The sequence below is a fragment of the Harmonia axyridis genome, chromosome 5 (genome assembly GCF_914767665.1).
Source record: "Harmonia axyridis chromosome 5, icHarAxyr1.1, whole genome shotgun sequence".
In the NCBI taxonomy this organism is placed as follows: Eukaryota; Metazoa; Arthropoda; class Insecta; order Coleoptera; family Coccinellidae; genus Harmonia; species Harmonia axyridis.
In genome coordinates, this window is record NC_059505.1 from 30443678 (window position 1) to 30467214 (window position 23537).

The 23537-nt window shown below is 34.9% G+C and overlaps 2 protein-coding genes across 4 annotated transcripts in view; one reads left to right on the forward strand and one right to left on the reverse strand.

The window, feature by feature from the left end:
- The window catches only part of LOC123681330 (synapsin-like), a 126693-nt gene that overhangs the window by 75077 nt on the left and 28079 nt on the right, over positions 1-23537 (forward strand). The gene's annotated exons all lie outside the window — the stretch shown is intronic.
- LOC123681331 (tissue inhibitor of metalloproteinase) overlaps positions 1-23537 on the reverse strand; it is a 96737-nt gene that overhangs the window by 59019 nt on the left and 14181 nt on the right. Inside the window, exon 1 of one of the 3 annotated variants that reach the window (XM_045619672.1) lies at positions 5416-5639. The exons of 1 other annotated variant lie outside the window; for it this stretch is intronic. The gene's annotated coding sequence lies outside the window, so the exon portion shown is untranslated. Of the gene's footprint in view, positions 1-1732; positions 1863-5415; positions 5640-23537 lie in introns of those variants that run through there. One more of the 3 variants, XM_045619673.1, reaches the window with a different exon arrangement.

Below are 23537 nucleotides of genomic sequence, written 5' to 3' on the forward strand. Positions count from 1 at the left end.
AGATTTTAACTTCTTTCTCTAGAGCATTCTTCTGAGGTACAAGCAAAAAGCCAGTGATCACTGGGGGCCAGATCTGGAGAATGAACTGGGTAGTCAATCAGTTCCATTTGACCATGGATTTCATCTGTTCACACGAAACTCGTTGGTACATTTTTCAAAGAGCCACAAATGTAGCATTACTCAACCTTCAATATCTCAATACAGACTTGATTCTTTCTTTCGAAATTTTAAAACACATCTCTTGAACCTTGTACTAACAAGGAAAAAAGTCGTATGACTTTGTTGGTGCCATCTGGAGCCAGGCGCAAGAGGTATTGAGTGAGGTGTTATGTACTTACACTGAATTCATTATAATAGTTTTTACAATAGTAATGAAACAATTTAAAGATAAAAAACATACATATAAATGATACTTTAACACTATTTCAAATGCCGATTTTCAATTGGTTAATTGTTGATGGATCATCAATACAAACTTGTTTTTTAACATATCTCGAAAGAAAGAGATCCCAAGGTGTTGATCATATAGATAACCTGGGAGGATATTTAACTGGATCATTTCTTGAGATAATTCCATCAATAAATCGATTGATAAGATGCCTTTGCGACAGGAAGCAACGTCTTGTTGAAACTACATATCCCCCCAAATTAGGCTCAACAACAGCAGACACGTATTAATATAGAGACAACTGGCAGGTTTTATTTTATATTCAAGAAATAATAGTGATTTACAAAATTCGTATGAGATGACTTCAAAAATCATAGGTAAAATACAGTATTGTTTCTCAGCACACGTATCGTTTCTCGTGTTTCTTTGTGTAATGAACAATCAACTAAAGTCAATTCAATTGCCTCAGACCTCAATGTTAAAGAATAAATAAGAGTGAAGTAGGCCATAAATAACATACATTCAATAAGTGCATCGAGTGGAACACTCTACGAATGCGTAAAAAAAAGTGGACAGTTTTTGTACTGATGCAAAACGATATGATGGTACCATCTTAAATAACTGTTAATAATTACAACCAGAAACTTCGTACAATTTTTGGAGCAAGGTATATTCGTTCCAGAATTCAGATTTAATGGAAATGTTTTTCTCAATTCAAATTTAAACAATTTTTTTTGACAATATTTAATATGAGTCTGTTGGCCTGGCACTACAAGCTAAAGATCTTCATTTTAAGCTCGCTGAAACTGCTTGCTTTCAAAATAAATGAAGTATAATCCACGAAAAGTAGAATTTTTCCAAATTTTATATGCTTTAGTGGATCGTTAACGAATAAAATGCAATGGTCCGAATACAGAACCCTTTGGGACACCGAGTTCGATTTCATATACAGAAAAACATGTATTTTTTAGCTTAGTAATAATTTACGATGGTATAAGAAACTGATAATACACCTCAAGAAAGAACCGCGAAAGCCAAGATTAAAAAGTTTACTTTATCTCCTAACAGGTCAAAAAAATATTGGTTTCTTTAAAATATGAATTCAACACGCTACATATCAAGAGCTGTGCATTCACGGGCTCTTAATTTCATAATCTTAACGATTTAAAATCACTCAAAAGCCGCTCCGTGCCTTTAGAAAGCGCGCAACAATGCAATTTTCATAATTTCTCCAATCCGCCTGGATAATGGCAATAATCAAGGATAATCATACGTAAAATTTCAGATGAATGATGATAGAATAAAGACGAACTGACCTATATCGTTTCGTCTCAACCCACTTACCAGCATCAGTCGAAAGAGAACAACTTAAAGCCGCTTTCACACCAGTCGCGGCGACGTTTCTCAAAACGAAGTCGACATTCGATTTACGGCTGGAATTAAATACAAGCGAGAGAGATAATTAAAACCCAATGATAACCGTATAATAATAACCGACAATTACCGATACGCCAACTGGATAAATCGATAAATTAAATAAAAAAAGAACGACGCGCCGCGGTCGCTGGTATCCGATAAGTCGAATCGAATAATTCGCGGTATCCGATAATTGAACAATTATATCCGAAGACATTTATAATGTTTCAGACGCCCGCTCTCTATCTAGAAGGCGATATGGGGCAGAATTTTGTTTGCGAATGGAAAATAAAACACGGCAAAGGTATTCGCGTATACAAACAAATTTGAAGGTGAACTTTATTCGGCCTGGTTTGTGGCGGATACTTGCTGGCGCCGGTTGCGAAAAAGTTCGAAGTGAACGAGGTGTTTCCCTTCGAGATCGACTTGTCCGCGGTCGATATTCAAGGAGAAGAACAATGTTAAGGATAATTCAAGAATTTTTACCTTTAAGCGTCGATGAAATATTTCATGAAATTGGATGGTTCACTTACTACTGGTTTTTGAAAGTTTTTGACTTTTGACCTCTTCTTTCAATTTTGACAGTTATGTGAAGATTTTCTATGGGGAGAACCGGCCATAGAAAAATTCAAGGAGAAGAACAATGTTAAAGATAACTAAACAATTTTTATATTCAAGCGTCATTAAAATATATTCCATAAAATTGAATATTTGGCCTATTGATTGCTTCTTGAAACTGTTGACTTTTAACCTTAGCTTTACTTTTAAGTTTGGCAGGTGTGCGAAGATTTTCTGTGAAAGATTGTATGAATCCGTCCATAAATACATTCAAGGAGAAGAACAATGTTAAGGATAACTCAAAAGTTTTTCTTTCTAAACGCCAGTGAAATATAAGTCCTTAAAATTCAATGTTTGCCTATTGATGGTATTCTAAAGCTGTTACTTTTAACCTCTACTTTCGAGTTTGAAGATTTTTTATAGTAGATTGTATAAATCTATGGAGAGATCCGTCCATAGATACTTGTGAAATCACTTCCTTGATTTGCTCCGGATCAAAATGCATAGAATATATGGTGTGGACTCTCGTTGGCATCTTTTCGTCCAAAATGTGTGGCTTTTTGAATTTTCGCCGATAGGAATTGGGGAGTTTATTTCATTATCGATATTTCTGTTTTCAACTAATAATACCCAGGACCGTCTTTTGGCTAATTGGTTAATGCCAATGCTGAAATTAACCAATTTCTTCCGAAAAATGAGTAATTATTTGTTTTGTATTCAATTGATATGGGTGGAATCGTATTCGAGGCCTGTGATATTGAATATAAAACACTCGTTTGTTGAAAACAAGAATATTAACTTTTAAGGCTGAAGCCTTCACAACCAGATTATTCAACAAAATTAGAAAATTCTCTTAAAAAAAAAAACTGCAAATTATGGCTAAGCAAATTATCTCGATAACCCTCTATTCGTAACATTTTTCTGCAGATATTGTATTCAAGGAAAGATTGGATATTTCCATCCACTGTTTAACATATTAATTGAATAATTACATTTAATTTAATAGCTACTACTGTCTTTTGATTTATGTTAAATCATATCAATTCAATAAACATGGTTCATCGATTTATACTTCTCTTCATTGAACATTTATTTATGTGGAAGGTGAACTTTTTCTTACAAATAATAATTAATAATGAGCTATTTTTTGTAAATTATTCAAAGATGTCTATGAATTTCTAAGAGATTGCTTCCCATTGATTGAATTGAAATGAAAAGTAAAAGATGTTAGTTGTAACTATCCATATCATTATCATCACATTGATCTTCAATGCTCAATATGTAGAAGTAATTCCATTTGATGCAGATGAGAATTACATTTGAATTTAAGTATTCACTTATGAATTTGTTGACATGTTTTTTTCGATATCATCATGGTTCACTTGTCAGATATTATGTGAGAATCTATTTTAGCGACACCGTCGTTTTCAGATTAAAATAATTACACAGATGACAGTTTTAGGCACGGATTCTTGACGAAAATTTTAATGAGCATAAGTGAGGACACCTCTAAGCATTTTGGTCCAAACTTGATAAATTAACAAGCTTATGAGAATAAAAAATAAAAGTGATTCTTTCTCGAATATCTCCCAGATTGGACACTAACAATGTATAATTACCTATAGATGCAAAACAATTTAGAAAAGCGAAGACTTTGAATCGGAGGTTCAGCATGCGTTTCTGCTATTGTAATTGAAAATTGTACATTCTGCAGAAGTTTGAGTAATAGAGTAGTACACCTTAAAGATAAACTAGAACAAAACGTCGTTCAAGAAGCCATTGTAGGAACTATTTCAATATTTTCAAATGTTAGTTCGATATTCAAGAAGATGATCAAATCGATATTTTATAATCCCAATACAAAATACAATACAAGTTCAGTTCAGTATATGATACTTAAAGAGTCCTACTCATCTGATAGATTTCACTGCATAGATTTATAAAAATAAATGTGTCGACTATTAATATATTTTCAAGGCTGTTGACTTTTAACCTCTTTAGTCTTGGTTTCAACAAGTGTTTAAAAATTTTCTATGCGGGATTAGGTATATGAATCTATGATAACATTCGTCCTTTTATAGTTGCCAAATTGTCTTAATCGCTGTTTGGTTCTTTCTAGACCTGATATGCTGCTAATTGGTTACTAATATATACAATGATTTAGGAGTAATTTCTTGAATACACTTAAGGTTTGTCAGAACTTCTCATTTACATATCCCAAAGGAAATAAAATTGAGGAAATCTTTGACATTGAGTTAGTGGCTACGACGTGTTTTTTCATCTGCCAAGTCACTCTTCACTTGATTCACATGTACATAAAATAGTTCATATATATCCTATATGCATTTATGAATCCAGTAAAATCTGTGGACTAGGTTAATATATCAGCTAGGTAAATCAGCCAACTAACTATTTCCATCAAATATGTGAATCTATCATCTGGCTTTCTGGTGATAGTATATTATATTATATCAACACTATAGAAAGACAGTCCATGTAGCATGAACCATGTATTAACTATCCAAATTCATTGTACCGCTTTCAAATTGAGCAGTTTTCGATTAACACTCAAGCCAACGATTGAAACAATAATAAAAAACATTTTTAACGAAAATGTAGACAACTAAAAGAAACAGAAAATTATCCTTCAATTTATCCTTATCTATAAAGATCAAATTTGCTTTTATAACCCCACAAACATCAAAATATCTCAGCAAATTAAAATAGTAAACCTAATTGATCTTCCGATTTATCTATTACGCTCGAAACAAACCCATTACATTTCATTAAGAGTACATAAAATGAGATTATTATTACTAGAATTCTTGATGACTTTCAGTTATCCCATGTCTACTCCACATCCCATAACATGATTCTTTTGATGATCGAACAGATTTTGCAACCTGTGTCGCATTTCTATACACTTCTACCAACCGAGAATCTAAAAATGGAAATGTCAAGCTCTGTTTCAACAGCATATCGTCAGAAAATAATAACACATATCAGACCAAATATAATGCTCGTAAATAAACAATTTTACATTATTCACATACCTTTCTGCGCTATAATTGACACACAATGCAAAATTTGTGAGAGCTCGTCGATCCTTATTCAAACAAACACAGTACAGAATATATCGCAATTTTCCATAATCAAGTTAGAAACGTGTCAAAGAGGAAATGTTAGCAGGAATGGATGTGTTTTTACAAAATTCAAAGGACTGGTATTATCGGAATTATGATATAGATGATAAAACAACAATTTTCGAACATCCAACTGAAATGCATTTTTATCGTGATGAGCTAGATAATACTGCCAGGAATAGAAAGTATGATCAAAAATTTCAGAGATAAGATATGAATTAAAAAATTTTATCATAAGAATAGCCTCGCATGTTCATTTAATAATATTTCTTATCTTTCATGTTTGATTGGGCGAATTTGGTGAAAAAAAACGTCGAAAGTGCGATTGAAGTTTGAAACGAAAGTTTTCAATCATTTTTGGAAAACCATTGGCTATTCGCATTTAGTAATCATGTGATGAATTCAAGGAAGCAAAATTGTCAACGGTGTTCGATAAAAGCAGCGGTATTTTGTTGATACAACATCTAATTTTGGTCTTGTAACCTAAAAAAAATAGTTTCATTAATTCACATGGTGAAAATAGAACTACTACCTGGAAATGATTTTGTGAACCTTTTAATTGTTAATGGAATCAATTTGTTTAGAGTTTACAGTTGACTGGAGCGTTTTTTCATTTCAAATTCAATCAATTTCGTATCAACATTTAATATGGGTCTGTTGGCTGGGATGAAGCTCTATATCAGCCATTCACACAGGTCCATAAGCTCGCTTGAATTATTTTCTTTCAAAATGAATAAACTGTCATCTACTAAAATTACAATTTCACCAACCTTTAAATTCCATGAATTATTAAAAAATAAACTGGAAAGCAATGGCCCTAGTACAGAACCCTATGGAACACCAAGTTCAATTTCATTCTGAGAAGAACGTGTATTTTCCACCCTAAGTGTTAATTTTCATGAAACTTTGATGCGGCAAAATTCAAATATTGAACTCTGGATACACTATTTATCAGATCATTAAAATCATAATATTCAAGTTTGGTTGACGTAGACAACAAACAATATATCAATAAAGATTTTCAAGACCTGACATCTTCAGTTATTTCAAATAAAAAAACTTTTATTGGTAATTTAATATTCATAAACAACAACATGGTAACTGATAATAATTCCAAATGAACATCTGCTTCATAATCGAAAAAAACACCTTTTTCGAACGAGCAATGTCAAATGTCATGGCTGTGATTCATTAGCAAGGATAAAACAATCGTAAACTTTATCTTTTTTTTCAAATTATAGGAGTTGCAAATGGTTTCATTAATGGCAATGCTCAATACCTATCATCAGCTCATTACAATGCTTGAAGCGTCTCCTGCAATAATGTCTACAATCATGATCAAGCTGATTGATTGCTCCGATAATGTTTATTTAAGCGACGCATCATTTTTATCGATTTGATGAATGAAATCAGGCATATTGTATAATCGCTGGGAGTGAAAATGATATGAGTTATGGTTGTGTAGATTGAAGAATTGCTACCTCTATCGAAATGAAATTTGTTCCGTTTGTTCTGATAATTATATACAGGGTACTTCTTTTACTGATTCACCTTACAATAAAATTTCAAAAAATATTTTTTATTTCATTGGAATGAAGGCATTTCTCTTCGAATTCATGATTAGTTGAGACAAAAAAATTTAAAAAGCACTAATGAGAAGTCAGGAGCTTTTGAGTGCTCGTCAATCCAATGACGAATTGACCCATGAACGAATAGAGATCCCCTTTTTCGATAGACTCTTGAATTTTCTATGATTCTAATAGAGCTATCAACACCAATTATTTCACGAAAATATTGAGTATTTCTTTTTCAATATCTTCTTGAATTTTTTACGTTCCTGGTTGAGCGTTCCACATGAAATTTTGAACGAAGCTTGAAATACTCATGCTTTATTAACATGCTAAATTTCAACGCTTTCAGATCTCTAATCCCAGGAATATTGAATATTATTCTCCAATATACTTCTTCAATTTTCTATGGTTCTATGTGATCAGCTTGATTTTTTACACGAAAGAAAACAAAATTTTGAACGGTCATATTTATGGAACCTAGAATTTGCCCATTTACGAACTTAAAATCCGAGCCCACCCTGAAAATTTCTGGTTTCTGATTTGTTTGTTCAAGAGTTATCGTTTTTACGGCTGCACGAACGGACATCCTTGAATTTGACCACGAAGTGTTCGGTGAACGAGGACTCAAGAAATATGTAACAGGCCTATTGAAAATTATCTGGTCTAGCATAGTAAAACAAATTTTTTGGCAAAATTCGATTTTATTATTCAACATAGTTGTCTTTAAGTGCGATACAGCGATTATAGCGATTTCGATAGCAGTCTTGGGGTCCGATCTTTCGCTTCAAAATAGGTCTCAGTTTCGACGATTTTTTCTTTATTGGCGCTAAATTTCTTTCCAGCGGGCATCCTTTTGAGGTCTGAGAACAAGAAAAAGTCGCTGGGGGCCAGATCTGGCGAATACGGTGGATGCAGAAGCAATTCCAAGCCTAATTCGTGCAATTTTGCCATTGTTTTCATTGATTTGTGACGCGACGCATTGTCTTAAACAGCTTCAAACACTGCTCAGAATCATTAACACGTTGTTGCTTTTGATCGATTTTGAGCTCGCGTGGCACCCATTTTGCACACAGCTTTCTCATGTACAAATATTCGTGAATGATATGATGTAAACGGTCAGATTATATCTTCACAATGTCTGCTATCTCGCTCAACTTCACTTTAGTGTCATTCAAAATTATTTTGTGAACTTCTTTCATTTTTTCGTCGGTAACAGCCTCTTTTGGGCGTCCACTGTGTTCGCCGTCTTCGGTGCTCATTTTACCACGTTTAAACTCAGCATGTTTCAAAAAACACTCAAGAGTCATCAAAAATACGATTGTGGAGATGAGAGAAGTTTTGGTTGTCCAGAATGCCCATTAAAATTCAAGAGAAAACATCACTTAAAAGATCATATAACACGTCATAGATTTCAACTAGACTAGTAGAATGATATCTGATTCATTAATTGTATCTCTTTCTTGTATTGTCAATTGCTTCTATTCGATTTGATTGTGAAATTGATGAATAGATATTATTATCATTATCATTATTATTATACCAATGGTTGATTTTCCTGGTGCGGACCCCGGAAACACCCCATCAAGCCAAGATTTTGCTTCAACTGTATTTTTTCCCTTCAAAAGGCAATATTTCATCAGCACACCAAAGTCTTTTTTCTTCATCTTTTTACCAGATAACAAAAGTAGCTACACTCTCAACTAATGGTCGGACTGCTGTCAAATTTCGACACGTATTGTTTGAACGTTGGTACTAACTAAAAATCATATGGATTTAATACTAACACCGCCATCTGTGCATGAGATCGGGAACTTTTCAATTGGCCTAACAATGAGAGAAACTATTGGGTTTGGATGAAAAAAAGGAATTCCAGCTATTTCATTCTATGCTTACCCACATCCGTCTACCTTTGAATTGATTTAGGGATTAACAGGTTTAGACAAAGTATCACTAGATGAAACTGCCTTGTGTTTGTAATGTGTTTCAATCGAATTTATGACTGTTTGCATCAAAAGGAACAAGTTACGACCTACTCAGTGTTTATTTCTTATCCATGTGTTATTTTTTCGGTTGAATTCAAAAAATTTGGAAAATTGGTCGGACTGCTGTCAAATTTCGACACGTATCGTTTGAACGCTGGTACTAACTAAAAATCATATGGATTTATTACTAGCACCGTCATTTGTGCATCAGACCGGGGACTTTTCAATTGACCTGATACGAACTTAATTAAGATGAACCCCCCTGAAAATTTCTGGTTTCTGATTTTTTCGTTCAAGAGTTATCGTTTTTACGGCTGCACGAACGGACATCCTTGAATTTGACCTCGAGGTGTTCGGTGAACAAGGACACAAAAAATATTATTATTTTTCAATTATATGTATCAAAAAAAGTGTAAGATTCGAAAGATTAGTGGAATGAGAGTTTATTTTTATGAATTGGCAACCAAAACAAAAATAAAAATGGTATTCCCAATTTTTCATGATGAGAACATTACTGAATATCAAACATGGATTAGATATTAAGAAATATATGTTGCTACGATCTTATTTGAAGTAGCAACACGAAAGCTTGGCAAACAAAATGAAGGTATTCACTAAAATATCAAAAGAAATGGTAATGAATCGTCAAAATTCTTCATCACTGATCCTGAATGCAGGAAATTTCTGATAAGCAAACTTGTGTCGAAGTTGATGCAAAGATTCGAGGGAAATGTTTCCGAATTTCAACTGTATATGAAATTCTATTAGATTAGTGAATACATCAGGCAGTTTATTCAATTTGTACTGGCAACCTAACATAATTTCAATTTTACCATTGATAATTATAATTAATAAACTTCCAACGCTACTTCATCGAATTCCTGTCACGTCATTTACTTGTTCAGCCGTGAGTGTACCTTTCTGTGCAGATTTCACTGTAATTTTTATCTGGCAATGAAATATCAATTAGGAAATCATGTATGAAGCAAAATAAATAACCTCTGCTGCTCTCCTAACACATGAGCAATCTTTTGGCAAAATTTTCAACAACTTTATTGCATGCATGTGAAAGAATTTCGTCCATGCAGAGTCTAATTCAATTTCATTGCTTTATAGGATTTCAGTCTTGCTCGTTGGTATATAACTGTGACTTCAATTATCTTCTCTGCCAAAGCTCTAAGGGTGTCAAATCTGAAGAGCACAATGGCCAATTATGTTCACCAAACAATCAAGAAAGTATTTATATATTTTGTGTTTCCGAAAGAATACGCAAATAAAACACACTTTCATTCAGGATATGAATCAAATTTTCATTTAAATATAATAAATAAATGAGTTTGCTTAGACTTTGTTAAAGGACTCGATCCTTGTAAGGTAATTTCCGATGGCTCGCCGGCACATTTTGGGAAATATCTCATCAAAGGCTTGACCCCCACGAAAAAATCCAAACTCGCGTGTTGAGTGAAATATCGTATCATTGATATGTTTTCATTTCCGCGCGCTTCATGTCAAATTTGATAGTTCATGTTGGGGACCAAATTTGCTTACTGAAAATGACATATGTTCCCTCTATCTATGTTTGATACTCTGAGATTTGGTCAGATAGAGTTTGGGAAGGATATTATCAGTGATTTATGAAGAATACATCCTTGCAACTAAGACCTGTGATAACAAGTCTTTATCATTACGCTTCTCTATTTCGCTGATAAAAGTGAAAACGGCTGTTGTTTTCATTTCAGCCTGTACGTCAACATCAAGGTTGTCTTCTATTGATTCCCTTTTCCCAGGAGAACGTCTCCAAGATAATTTTTCCTGACCAAACGAAATTGCAACTGCGGCCGATACTCGATCTCGTTAAAAATAGCATCTATCATTTTTCCGTCCAGTCAGCTCCGCTAAAATTGTATTGTTTTTATCGCATCTTTGCAAAATTTGCAGTACTCGGATCAAAGTCCAGTAGTGCGAAACGTCGGCGACAAGAGGTATGCGGAACAAGTAAATAAAGGATCGATTTCTAATATTTTGAAAGGGGCAAGGTTCAGGAATTTGACAAACATTCAATAATGAATCGTCGCTCTCGGTGACATTAGGTAACTTGTAACAACACGTGGGGACATCTTTGAATTACTTCAGATCTTTAACTAGTGAAATTAGAGAGCGGAACTTGAAAAAAAATTCTTTCCGCAATTCAATTCGGTAATCAGGGATTTAATTTTTTTGAGTGCAATTAGAAACAACACCCTGTATTTTTATTGATACATATTCGAAAACAGATATAGAATAAGCAGAAAAAAACTTTCATATCCATTCAATAAATCAGATAGCACTTTATACCGAAATTTTTCGACCAAATGAACGCCAATTCATTTCAGTTCTGCTCGCGCATTCTAGTGGTTAGCTATCCCAGTCATACCAAAAATCAACAAGATAGGTTGAAGGTTAGAGCCGTATGAAACATCCAGTAAGAAGAAAACGAAAGTCCCGAGATTTCAAGTTTCCTATTGAGGGAAAGAATCTAAGCAGAGAACTGATCAGGATTTGTTCAAATCTTTTAGAGAATTGAACAAATATAGTTTTGAACGAATGTCCAGTCTGATTAATGAAAATTTTGAACAACTCAATTACCTGAATACCTTATCCTGAGTAAGGATCTCAGAATAATGAACATAGATAAAGGGAGCAGTCATTTTCAGTAGCAAATTTTTTCCCCAACATGAACTATCAAATATGACAGGAAGCGAAATAAAAACATATCACTTATACGATATTTCACTAAATTCGCGAGTTTCTCCACAAAGAGCGCACTTTTTATGTGCTATAGTGAATCAACGTTTTATTAACTCAAAAACTATTGAAATGAATACCTGAATATATCAGAAATTCAGAAAACAAACTTCAAGCGCGCCAAACGACGTGAAACAACCGATGACACTAGGAGAACAAAAGTTGCCAAACCTTTCAGCAGGTAAATACAGGAAATAATAAATATTCTGCTCCTCATAAATTCGACAATTAGGAAAAATATCGGATTCCAAATATTCAAATTTGCATATTTAATCGGTAATCACTGAAATAAATATATTTCGTTCAATATAATATACATTCATAACGATATAGTAAAATTGTGGATTCGAAAATATATCACAATCCGACAACATAATCTAACCATGTTGTGGACATGTAATAATTGCGTATACTCCCTCTATCTATGTTTATTACTCTATGGTAAGGATCATTAATTTTAAATATCTGAATGTATATTCATTTGGAATATTATTATAGATAAATTTTCATTTTATATCAGCATATATTCGATCCAATATAATAAGATCATTTTGTCCATTTTTTCCTGTTCTGGCTGTAATGATTACAGTTTTCATTTTATTTTCAAGATTTTTCTCTGAGAGGGTGAAGAAAAAAATATCATCACACCTCTCTAATACACAACTAATCGTGAAAATAACCTTAATGTAATGAGCCCGAAAAATAAGAAAGAAATAACAATAAATGAGGGATTTCCAATAAGATGTTTCATTTTGCAGCACTCAAATTATTGAGTTTTTTCCTTAAGGCTTCGAAATCTATATTTTTCACCTGTTTTTGAGGAATGTTATTGCCATGAAAAAATCTTGGAAAAAATACATGATTAGGTGTAATGAATTAAATTTTTACTTTGAATTGCACACTCATTTCAAAAGAGTAACAAACAATATAATTTAAATTTCAAAGAAATAAAAACAGGACCGTATTTTAAAAAAATTACATAAAATATTGATTCCTGCGTTTGCTACTTTTTGGAAAGAATTGAGGCATTCAAAGTAAAATTCGAATTCAATACACTGAGATATTTATTTTTTCATAGCGACATTCCTCTGAATCATTTAAAAAATATAGATTTCAAAATCCATAGAAAGGACAACTTCAGAAGTGACAGCTGTCCATATAGAGAACTACTCGTAATGAAATCTCTTATTGGAAATCCCTTTATATCTTAAAATCGAATGCATAGTAATCAATACCTAATATTTGTGATATAAAATTAAATCAACTACCAAGTAGCAGTCACAAATGAATTAATTCACTTTTCGTTTGTTGGACGTTTTTCAATTAATTGATTTCAACACAATTCATTCACAGATTTCGATCTGAAATGAGTAAGAATAGATTGATGTTTCAAAATATGTTAAGGTCAATATTTGGATGCATTCCAATTTCTAATATTCGCATTGTTTGTTGTTGAATCAAAAATCGGTTGGTAATATGCTCAACAATCTCGAAATGTTCTATCATCTTTTTGTCTAAAAATAATTACGATAACTCATTACTGAGAAGTTAAATATAAACGTGGGAGTTCAATGTTAGTCCTTCAATATTACAGGAATGCGATAATTCAAAAGGAAGCCACATAGAATTCCCCATCACAATTTCGGTTATCCAATTTCGAAATATATCGGTTAACCAATTGCCAAACAAGGTCTTCTTGGAATACTTGTATAATTCTTCAAATTCCCTGAAGCGATAATTTGTGTGCCACAGGACAAATAGATAATGAAATTACACAAAATAATTCTTCATGCCATCAATTCGTATGACTGGTACATTCGTTTGAATTCAGTTCGATAAGGAACCACAGGATCATAACTCTAATAGTTATTCTCGTATAGTCAATGACCATGTCCAATAAATAGCATCAATCATATTAATGGTCTTCTTTAGACACTTTCACCTTAATCTCCTGGATCTTCAATATGAGCGATCTCGGAGATAATAACAAATCGAATAAAAATAATCTGCTGAGCTGATCGTAAACGTCTAGTCTAGACTTATATCATTCTATAACTCTATCGGACAATTTATTTCCTTGCCAATTAAATTGGGAAATACAAGAATATAATAAGTTCTGATAACAGAATTTTCAGGAATGAAAAGTGGGTGTAATCTGTATCGACATTTTGGCAGGATTGAATAATTGGTTTCTGGCTGGTTCATTTCCAGCTCGAAATAAGGTCAAACGAGAAGGAGAGAAGAAGATTCTAAAAAACACTCATCAGGTAGATCAAAATGCGTTCAAGATTTAAAGATAAAACATGTTTATTTTCGTTGCAAACTATTCTTATATTTTTATTGGATTATAAAATAGATATTCGGGAACACATCTGGTGCATGTTTTTAGCGACTATACTGGCACAATATTGCATACATTTCGTCGATGCAGTATATAATTTTGGACACCAAAGCTTCAGTTATTCCGAACTTTAAAGAAAAATACTGTTTCTCATAGTCAAAAGTTCAATACAGTCAAATCGCAATGTCGTAACGGTCAATTTTTGCCACAAGAACAATATCTTCGAGCTAAGGAACGAAAAACTGATTTATCATTGTCATTACCATGACTGCCTTATTGGGCTCATCTTCAGCACAATACATATATCCATTATAGACACCAAGCAATCATATATTCTGATGTATTGCTTTCTTATTAATAATTGGGTAATTTTTTGATCCCTTAATACAACTAGGCCATCTAATTGAGCCTCAGAACCCTAAAAGGTTTTGCGCCAGTTCCCAGAAAGCGTTTTGCTACCATGGTACGTGGACTAACATCTATAATCTTCCTCGATCAGTGTGTCATCATGACAACAAAAATGGAGTACCACTAAAATATCATTAACATCTTTAAATAAACCATTGTGCAATGATTGCAGAATTTTATTGATTTAGTTGTTTGTCTTTTTTTTCGTTGCCTAGTAACATAAGAACCACAATGTGCTCCAATTTTGCAAGCTTTTCAATCCATAGAACAAGGATTATGATTCGGTTATGATGAAAATAATATAATGATATCATTTGAATAAGACCAGCATTGGTATAGCTTTCAAGAGGGTCATCTTTGTAGGAGAAAGTTGGTTGTAATAAAGACAAGACTGCAACCATGTCATGTAAGTAACTGTGGCCATTGATTAAGAAGCAACAGTTGAACCACAGTGTTTTAATTTTGAGATTAAGCACGTTTTTCAATTCATAGAACAATGATTATGATGCAGATATGATGAAAAAATTATATTATAATTTGGATAAGCACATCACACGTATAGCTTTCAAGAAGCTCTAGTGAACTTTGGAGAAATATTGTTGCAATAAAAACAAGGCTGTAGCCATGTCATGGAAAGGCCAGCTTTGATTAATCAATGGCCAGACACACAGGCCATTGATTAGGAAGTGAGAAGAACAATCCTTCTAGGTAATGCAAGTAATCAAAACTGCTTTTCTTAACTTAAAAGTTAGCAATGAAGAATCGTCTCCAAAAGTACCATCTTGCCAAAATATACCTTCAAATAAACCATTGTGAGAAGATTGAAGAATTTGATGGGTTCAGTTCAACTGATCTTGTTTTTCGTTACCTACAACATTTGAAGCACAACGTGTTTCAATTTTGGGATTTCGTATGTTTTCCAATTCATAAAACTAGGATTATGTTGCAGCTATGATCAAAATAATATGTATGTTATGATAAACTAATTTGGATAAGCACAACACAGTTATAGCTGTCAAGAAGCTCTGGTGACGAAGAGAAAGAGTTGAGGAAAAGAGAGTTGCAATAATGGCAAGGCTCTCTTCATGTCATGTATGTGTGTGTGGCCCATTGATTAAGGAGTAAGAAGAACAATCATTTAAGGTAATTCAAGTAATCGAAACTGGTCTTCCCAACTTAACAACGAAGAATCATCTTCGAAAGTACCATCCTGCCAAAGTAATTGTATGAGGTGACGCCCCATTTTTGGAACACCGGGTGCCCTATCCTCCCATTCAGGTCAAAACATCGTCCAAAAACAACAAGCTCCTACCCAAATATGGCCAGAGGATCGACAAACAGTACCTTGAATGAAATTTCGGAATGGCACCACTGCCGCTGCATATCCCGTCCTCGTGGGCTCGCATATCTTTAAATTCCACCATCGAAAAACCAAGTGGGAGGGCCCGACAATGAACGCGATGAGAAATGAGACCCCCGTCTCATCCAGAATTTAAAAAATCAGCGGTAACCTCGCGACTCGTGAATAAGACAATGATATACTAACTGACAAAGAAACTGCATCATTCAGAAGGAGCTGTTTAAATTTTAATTTTTTTTGGTAAAACAACGATAGTACAGCAAAGAGTGAATGATTTAAATTCGGAGGAAAAAGAAAGGCATTGCAATTTTTTTTTCATAAATTTGTCAATAATGTGTTTGTCCACCGCGATTATATATACACTCCCCAACACGTCTCGGCATTGATGCAATAAGATGGTCTATTTCCTCTTGAGGGATACTCTCCCCAGCTATATGTACTTCATGTCTCAGAACGGCCAAAGTCCGTGGGGGATGGGGTAAATTTCCAAGCCTTCTACCCGAGATGTCCCAAACATGCTCTATGGGCGAAAGATCAAGGGATCTGGGCGGCCATGGCAAAAGATTCACAGGGCTCGCTTCGAAAAATTTTAAACTAATTCTGGCAACATCAGGTCGGGCATTATCTTGCTCAAATTTTGGATTCTCGAACCAGTTAAGGTAAGGGAGAACATATGGCTCCACTATTTCTTGAAGGTAACCTCGAATAAATACTAATGGTGAACTAATTGCATGTGCAATAGCACCCCATACCATAACGCCTACTGTCTGGTGTACATGACGTTCAGCATCAAACTGAGGTTCACGTCTTTCTCCCCACCCTCGTCTAACCCTTCTTCGGCCATCATGTGCACCCAAGGAGAATCGAGTTTCATCAGAAAAGACGACCTGATGCCATTCCACTTTCCAATGTTGGCGTTCTCTGAATCAGTGTAATCGTTGCCGGCGATGCTGAACCGTCAGGGGTAACACAAGATGAGGTCGATAATGCTACAGTCCAAAAGACCTCCGGCAGTAAACCGTTCGGAGAGTTGCAGGATGGCCTTGTTCTCCTAACCACTCATCAGCCAAAGATCGTGTTGTCGCAAATCGGTCTCTAGTGGTCATAAGTCTTAGAGGTCGATCTTGAACTTCATTTGTACCCCTTCGACTTCCGGTGCCTACTCTTCTTCAATTTTGGGCATTATGAAACCACGCTTGACAACATCTCATAACATAAGTTGGATTTTTGTTCGTACGGTTAACGATTTCTCGAAATGACAAACCAGTCTCCCGTAAACCAATAATTCGACCTCTTTCAAATTGACTTAACTGGCGATAAATTCCGCGTACACGTGCTCTAAGCATTTCAACAACAACCAATATTCGACTTTGTATCTCAAACAGCTGGTTTGTTGTAAAATTTAAAAAATTTGCAAAAAACGACTACAACATTTAAGTAACCAAAATTGTTCACATGAAAAAACCTTCACTGTTTTTGTCTCCAAATGCAATCATTTACTTCTTGCTATACTATCTATCTTTATTTATTCATTTCTTCATTTATTTATCGAAAATACACACAATACAATAATGTGCATCTCAAAGAGGCAATGGAGTTGCCTGTTTATGAGCTCGATTTCTTCTTCTTCTTCAACCTGCATTCGTCCACTCCTGGACATAGGTCTCTTTCAGCTCGATTTAGATCAACCGTATCTGCACAATTCATAGCCAACAAGAACGAAACAATAACAATAATCATCGAATACCAGACAATGAAATAAAATTGCCTTGATACAAAAAATATACAGAAATCAATGAAACTCAGCTGCAATCCATCTCTTTAGTTTATTTTTCCTGAAATATCCATCATTCAAAACCTTGAGTTCATTTGGAAGAGAGTTGAAAACACTTATTGCTCTAACAATGCTACTTTTGGAACATACAGTCCTGTATCTTATAGGTTATTGAATACTCAAGTGTTTCTAGTAACACTTCCTGATCTTAAAAATTCACTCTCTAGGTTTTCGTAATGGTATCTCAATGATTCCAGTAAAAACAATTTTTCAATATTAAATTAAAATTCAAACAGTTCCTTTCGAGTTTTTCAGTTTCTTTGTCAGTTAGTATAGTTAGTATAAATCGTGGCCGGTCGCCCAAAATGTTTATTTGTAAACAGAGTCGGCGTTACGTCACGCTAGCCAGCCGTTCGTGCGACCTTGGCACATCTAGCGCTCTCTGCTTCTGAAATTCCTGACCCTTCGCTGAACACGCCACGGTCGAATCTCTAGGATGGGTAGATTAGCAGTGATTGATGGTCTCTGTCCCATTGATGTATATCTGGCGCGTTCCGCCGGCCGTATTGTTTTCTTGGAAAATGAGATGGCGAGTTTTTCGGTTCAGTTCGTTTGGTGGAGATCTTGGAGATGTCTGCCTGTAGGTACATGAATATGAAATGAGGAAGGAGGGGTAATGGCGTGGGACGAGTTTTCATTCAGAAGATTTCGCGAAACGTAAAAAGCGTCGGGGTTCCACAGGGGTCTGTGCCCCGTCCTATTGTTTATGAGTGTAGAAGATTAGACGAACAATGTGGAATCACCAGAGCGTCCAAGTCATAAAAGGTAGTGCTTCTGGATGTTAAAGTGGAGTACAAGTTGATTATACCACTAGAGAATAATGATATTCCCAAGGTTTTGTCATAAACCTAGCTAGTTTTATTTTGCTCTGTAGAAGATGCATAAAGTAATGAATTCTCTCATTCTGCGCCAAAGTCAGAGAAATAGGCCAGCAAATATTTCCGAAAAATGAGTTCACTTTGATTCGATGAAAGTTGCGTAAGTATCTTCTGTTATAAATAAATTACGATGTTTCTGGCATCAAGGTAGATGTTGTTGCTGCAGTAAATTATCCAGAATTTTCATAAATGTCTCCATAATGACCTTTTAAATATTATTAATTCTCTAATCACTGGTTTGGAAACAGAGAGTTGACAAAATTTATGATCATCAATTTCAAAATTTTATCATTTATAATGACACTGTAAGATTTTTGGAGGTCCACAAGTTGAAAATACAAGCATTCCACGTTTCTCAATGACACTTTTGGGAAGTTCATTTTGTTTCCATGATTTTATTCATCTGAGGAATTTCATGATTGGAGATTAAAATGGAAATGATACTAAGAGTCCACATTCATTAATCCCTCTCAAATATTAAATTGATTTGAATTCTACTATCACTCATTCTTTCGATGAAAAAAACGAAAATAATTGGAAAAGCCTTTAACAATAAGGGGCACTTGCAAACAGAAGGGCTACTGCAAAATCAAGTGATGATTGAAATCACTAAAGGAAACAACCAATCGCAGTTGTATCTGACCCGAAGTTGAAAATGAAATGGGTTATCGCATGGGTCAAAAGTGTGAAGTGTTTCGAATTCCTGAGGATAATTCAAACAAAATATGTGAAGCATATGGCATGAAAAATTCAAGGTCGAACTATTCGTTGAAACAATGGAAAACGTTCAGCTTATAAAGATAGACGGCTTGACGGAGAATTCTACTAGATTCCAAATAATCCTCAATGACAAAACATGCACTGAAAACAAACAGTTCAGCAGAAAACGTCCGAATTTCATGTGAATGGACGTTAAGGTCGTTTAGACGAAATTTTCAATTTCGAATGCAGAGCCATCTGTGACGGTTCCTGAAAAATTGTTCGTGAACTACTTTCGTATTTTTTGTCGTAGAATAAGAATCTGCAATAAAAAATTCCCAGTTGAAAATTAACCCCTGGTCCCGTAAGGGAATTAATTGATAGAGGTTATGGCATAAGTGGACTACCCCCTCAAAACCATCAATCTTATATTCGAAACATTTTTCGTAAGATGTTTCCTTTTCGAGATTTTCGAATGATTCAACTTCACAAAATCACCCGGTACATATTTAAAATGAGAGAAGCACAGCTGTGAAGGCCGGTGCTTTTGAGTTCTTTTTCATTCATATGCCAATTTCTCCCTTGGAGACTACATAACTGTTTACAGATATGTAGTCTCCAAGGGTACGATTGACGAATCTATGAACGAGCGCTCCAAAGCTCCTGACTTGTGATATTCATCTTAGATTTTTTTTTCAATTCTGATGATGCTATCAGCACAAAATGTTGCAGGAATCTGGAAATCAATCTATACATACATACAAAATCTCAACCGAATTGGATTTGTAATCATGAAAATATTGGGTATTTCTTTGCCAACATTCTTTTCGAATATTCTATTGTTCTGATAGGCTGATAGGTTTGAAATTGTTCAAGTACATAGTTTGAAGTTGTTATTTCATATCAACACTCAAAATCTCAACTCAATCGGTTTTGAGGTCATGGAAATATTAGGTAGGAAGCTTCTTTTTTTTTGCACAAGGCAACATTGCCACTCTTCATCCAAATTCAAATTTTCACTAAAATCTCATCTGCAGTTTCTAAATTACCAAAAAAATCCTTCCGTTCGAAAATAATCCTGAATAGGGCCGGACGGACATAGTTGATTGAATTTCTTTATTTCAGTATCGTAATGAGCTCATTATATTACTACAAACAGTGCTGTAATAACTCATTACAACATCGTTGTCAGTTATATTATTCCTTTTTTTGTTGTCTACACTGAATTCCGATCCTATCAAATTTCAACACACATCAATTGTCAATATAACATAATTTGGATATAGGTACATAGAGAATATATTTGCAACTTTATTCTCAATTTCTCTTGATTATGGTGGTGTTGAATTGATTTCGTCAGACATAATTCACGAATTCAATGCGTAATTATATTTTATTTCACAATTCAAAACATTCAAATTCCGTAATCTGTCAATTTTCGTAACAGTCACACCAACTGCCAAGATACAATACAAAAGTTACCTGTGTAATAATCTGAATTTTTCATTGAATTTGGACAATATTTCACAAAACTTGACTGAAATAGAGAAAATATTGTCTAATACTCGTTGCAGAGTGCAATTCCAACACTCATGCATCCGTGTTGGAATAGGAGCCCATTCAGCAACTTGTTTTAGAATATACATGCTATTAGAGACAGATTCGTCATCAGTGAGTCGAACTTTATCATACTAAGCCTTTTCCGAATCAAAATTCAAAAATTACAGTTACAGCCATTGTGACGACATAATAGACCGATCTCTTCGCAGAGGAACGCTCAAAAATACAATTTTTTCAGGAATAATCCCCATTCTGTTTTCTCCGTGATTGACTCCAGTTTCTCGTCCAGTTCTTCCTCCACCATCTCACCCCAAGTAAACACCAGCCAAGTCGTAAATCCCAGTTCGTCGACGACAATCCAACAACAACAACCCAAAACCCAATAAAACCCCGACCTTAACGAATCGCAGCAGCTGGTCCTCCGATTCCCGATCCGACAAAGAGGCGATTAAAACGCGCACGTAGCGATAACAACGGCTGCGGCAGATCCTAAATCGCTCATTCATCTCAATTTGGGAGCCGGTCTAGAGGTTTCGGAGAAAGTGAAAGTGCCGAGGCACCGAAAGATCTTGCCGTGTTTCCGCCGTATCGAACGAGCTCCGACAACAAAAATAGGGAGAACCGTGCCGACGACGTTCACCTGGATGCGATAAATCTTTGAATTGCAGTCGGTTTTGGGAGCGTTCGCATTTGCAGATCGATTGGAGTAGTTATGTTGCTGAGGGGTACGGGGTTCTGTTGTCCTAGGACCGCTGGGTGGTCGTCAATCATTCTGGTATCGGTGGTCTTTTGCGGTGTCGTACTGTTGCTACCAGTCGTAAGGCGCCTCCTGGTTTTTGAATTGATTAGTTTTATGATTTTCTTTATGGAGCAGTTTTGAGGAAATAAAGCACTACTACAACTTAATGCAAAGAAAACCAGCATAAAGTGCTTCAGATCAATCAGAACTTAACATTCCAGACAAGGTATATCAGAGGAAATCAAAACTTCAAGCTACGAACAGGGCCGTGGCTAGCTAAATAGCCGCCCTAGGCAGAGACCCAATATACCGCCCTAACAGAAGCTGACTCTGCAGAATGCTAAAAATTGATAAAGGATATTCGAGGTCCAGAGCCGCTCCATAGTTTCTGCCGCCACAGCAAAAATACAAGTCGGCACCCTTGCAGGTTTGGATTTATGTACTAAGCAAAAGAGCAGAGGGAGAGGAGAGTATTGGTGAATTTGTATTCAGATATTTATTGTGGAAAACTCAAACTTTTTTTATAAAAAGTATTGTTGTTGTCTTTTTTTCTCTAAGGCTATCGAGTGAAATAATCAGATGATGCGGATAAACCATTATTTTAATTCCGAATGCGCCCACGTCAAAGACTAGTCAATTTTACATGGAAAATGAGGAATATTATAATGGAATGTGGTACGAAATGAAAAACTTCTTATTTTTCAACGTTGGAATCGTTTCTCGTATATTTTGCATTTCATTCTGAGAAATCAACATTCTGATTATTGGAGAATGGAAAAGCAAAATAATCTAGAAGCCACCCCAAGGGGCAATAAAATTCGGCAACGTTTGGCAAAGCGAACGCCGACAAGCCTAATAAGTGCATGCGTTTTTTTAGAGTCAATAACTCGTATACAGCACAGCACACATGTGATTTTTGTTGATCAAGTTTGAAATGCCGCCCTTGAATATTGGCACCCTAGGCGACTGCCAACCCTGCCTTCCCCTAGCTACAGAAAACAACTAAGTCTTAGGAATAACATTTGATGAACACCTCACATGAAAACATACAGTCTGTCTTAACGAAAATTTGACCCCCTCTAGAACTCAGAATTGAAGAATTTTCGAAGATTTGAAAAAAATACGTCAACTTCTGTTTTGAGAGGGACGAATTTACATCATGAGTTTGTTCCGAAAAACTACCCTCATGAAGGTGGCATCAAACCCCAACATTTTATTTGAATAGAACAGATATATCGAGTGTTGATTGGTTTGAAATTAATTCAACTCATATCAAGGCAAATGTTGTTGCAGCAGCTAGTTGTGAGATAAATATTCAAGTTTCATCCATCTCAATACAAATACCTAAACAGTACGTGTTGTTTGTCACTGACATTACTAAGTGGTGGAGAAATCTTGAATATATCAAATGAAAAACTGCAGAAAGATGAAGCAGATCCGAAAATAAAATAAGCGCAAGACTTAAACTCGTTCAAAATTTGCCATGAACTCAACTTTTTTGAAGAGCAAGGTCCATTTTTATTTGGGAATATAAGATATTATATTTAATTCATCAATAATATTTGTATTGCACAGAAAATTTACTCAAAATCGTTTATCAAACCTCGCAATATTAGCAATAGAGAATCGAACTACCCATGAATTTCACTATGACAAGACCATATATTCGTTTTCAGAACAAAAGGCACGAAGAGTAAACTTGTAATTTTATGAGCAATACGAAGTCATTTCAAATCTCGTGTTACTTCATAGTTTGGGAAGAAATATAGGCTTAACTGACTGGTCCTTTTGGCGGTTTTGAGAGGGCTTATAGGCCTTTTTGGCTGGAAATGCTGAAATGATGATGATAACAAGGGGCTGTTTGGTAAGGTGCGGT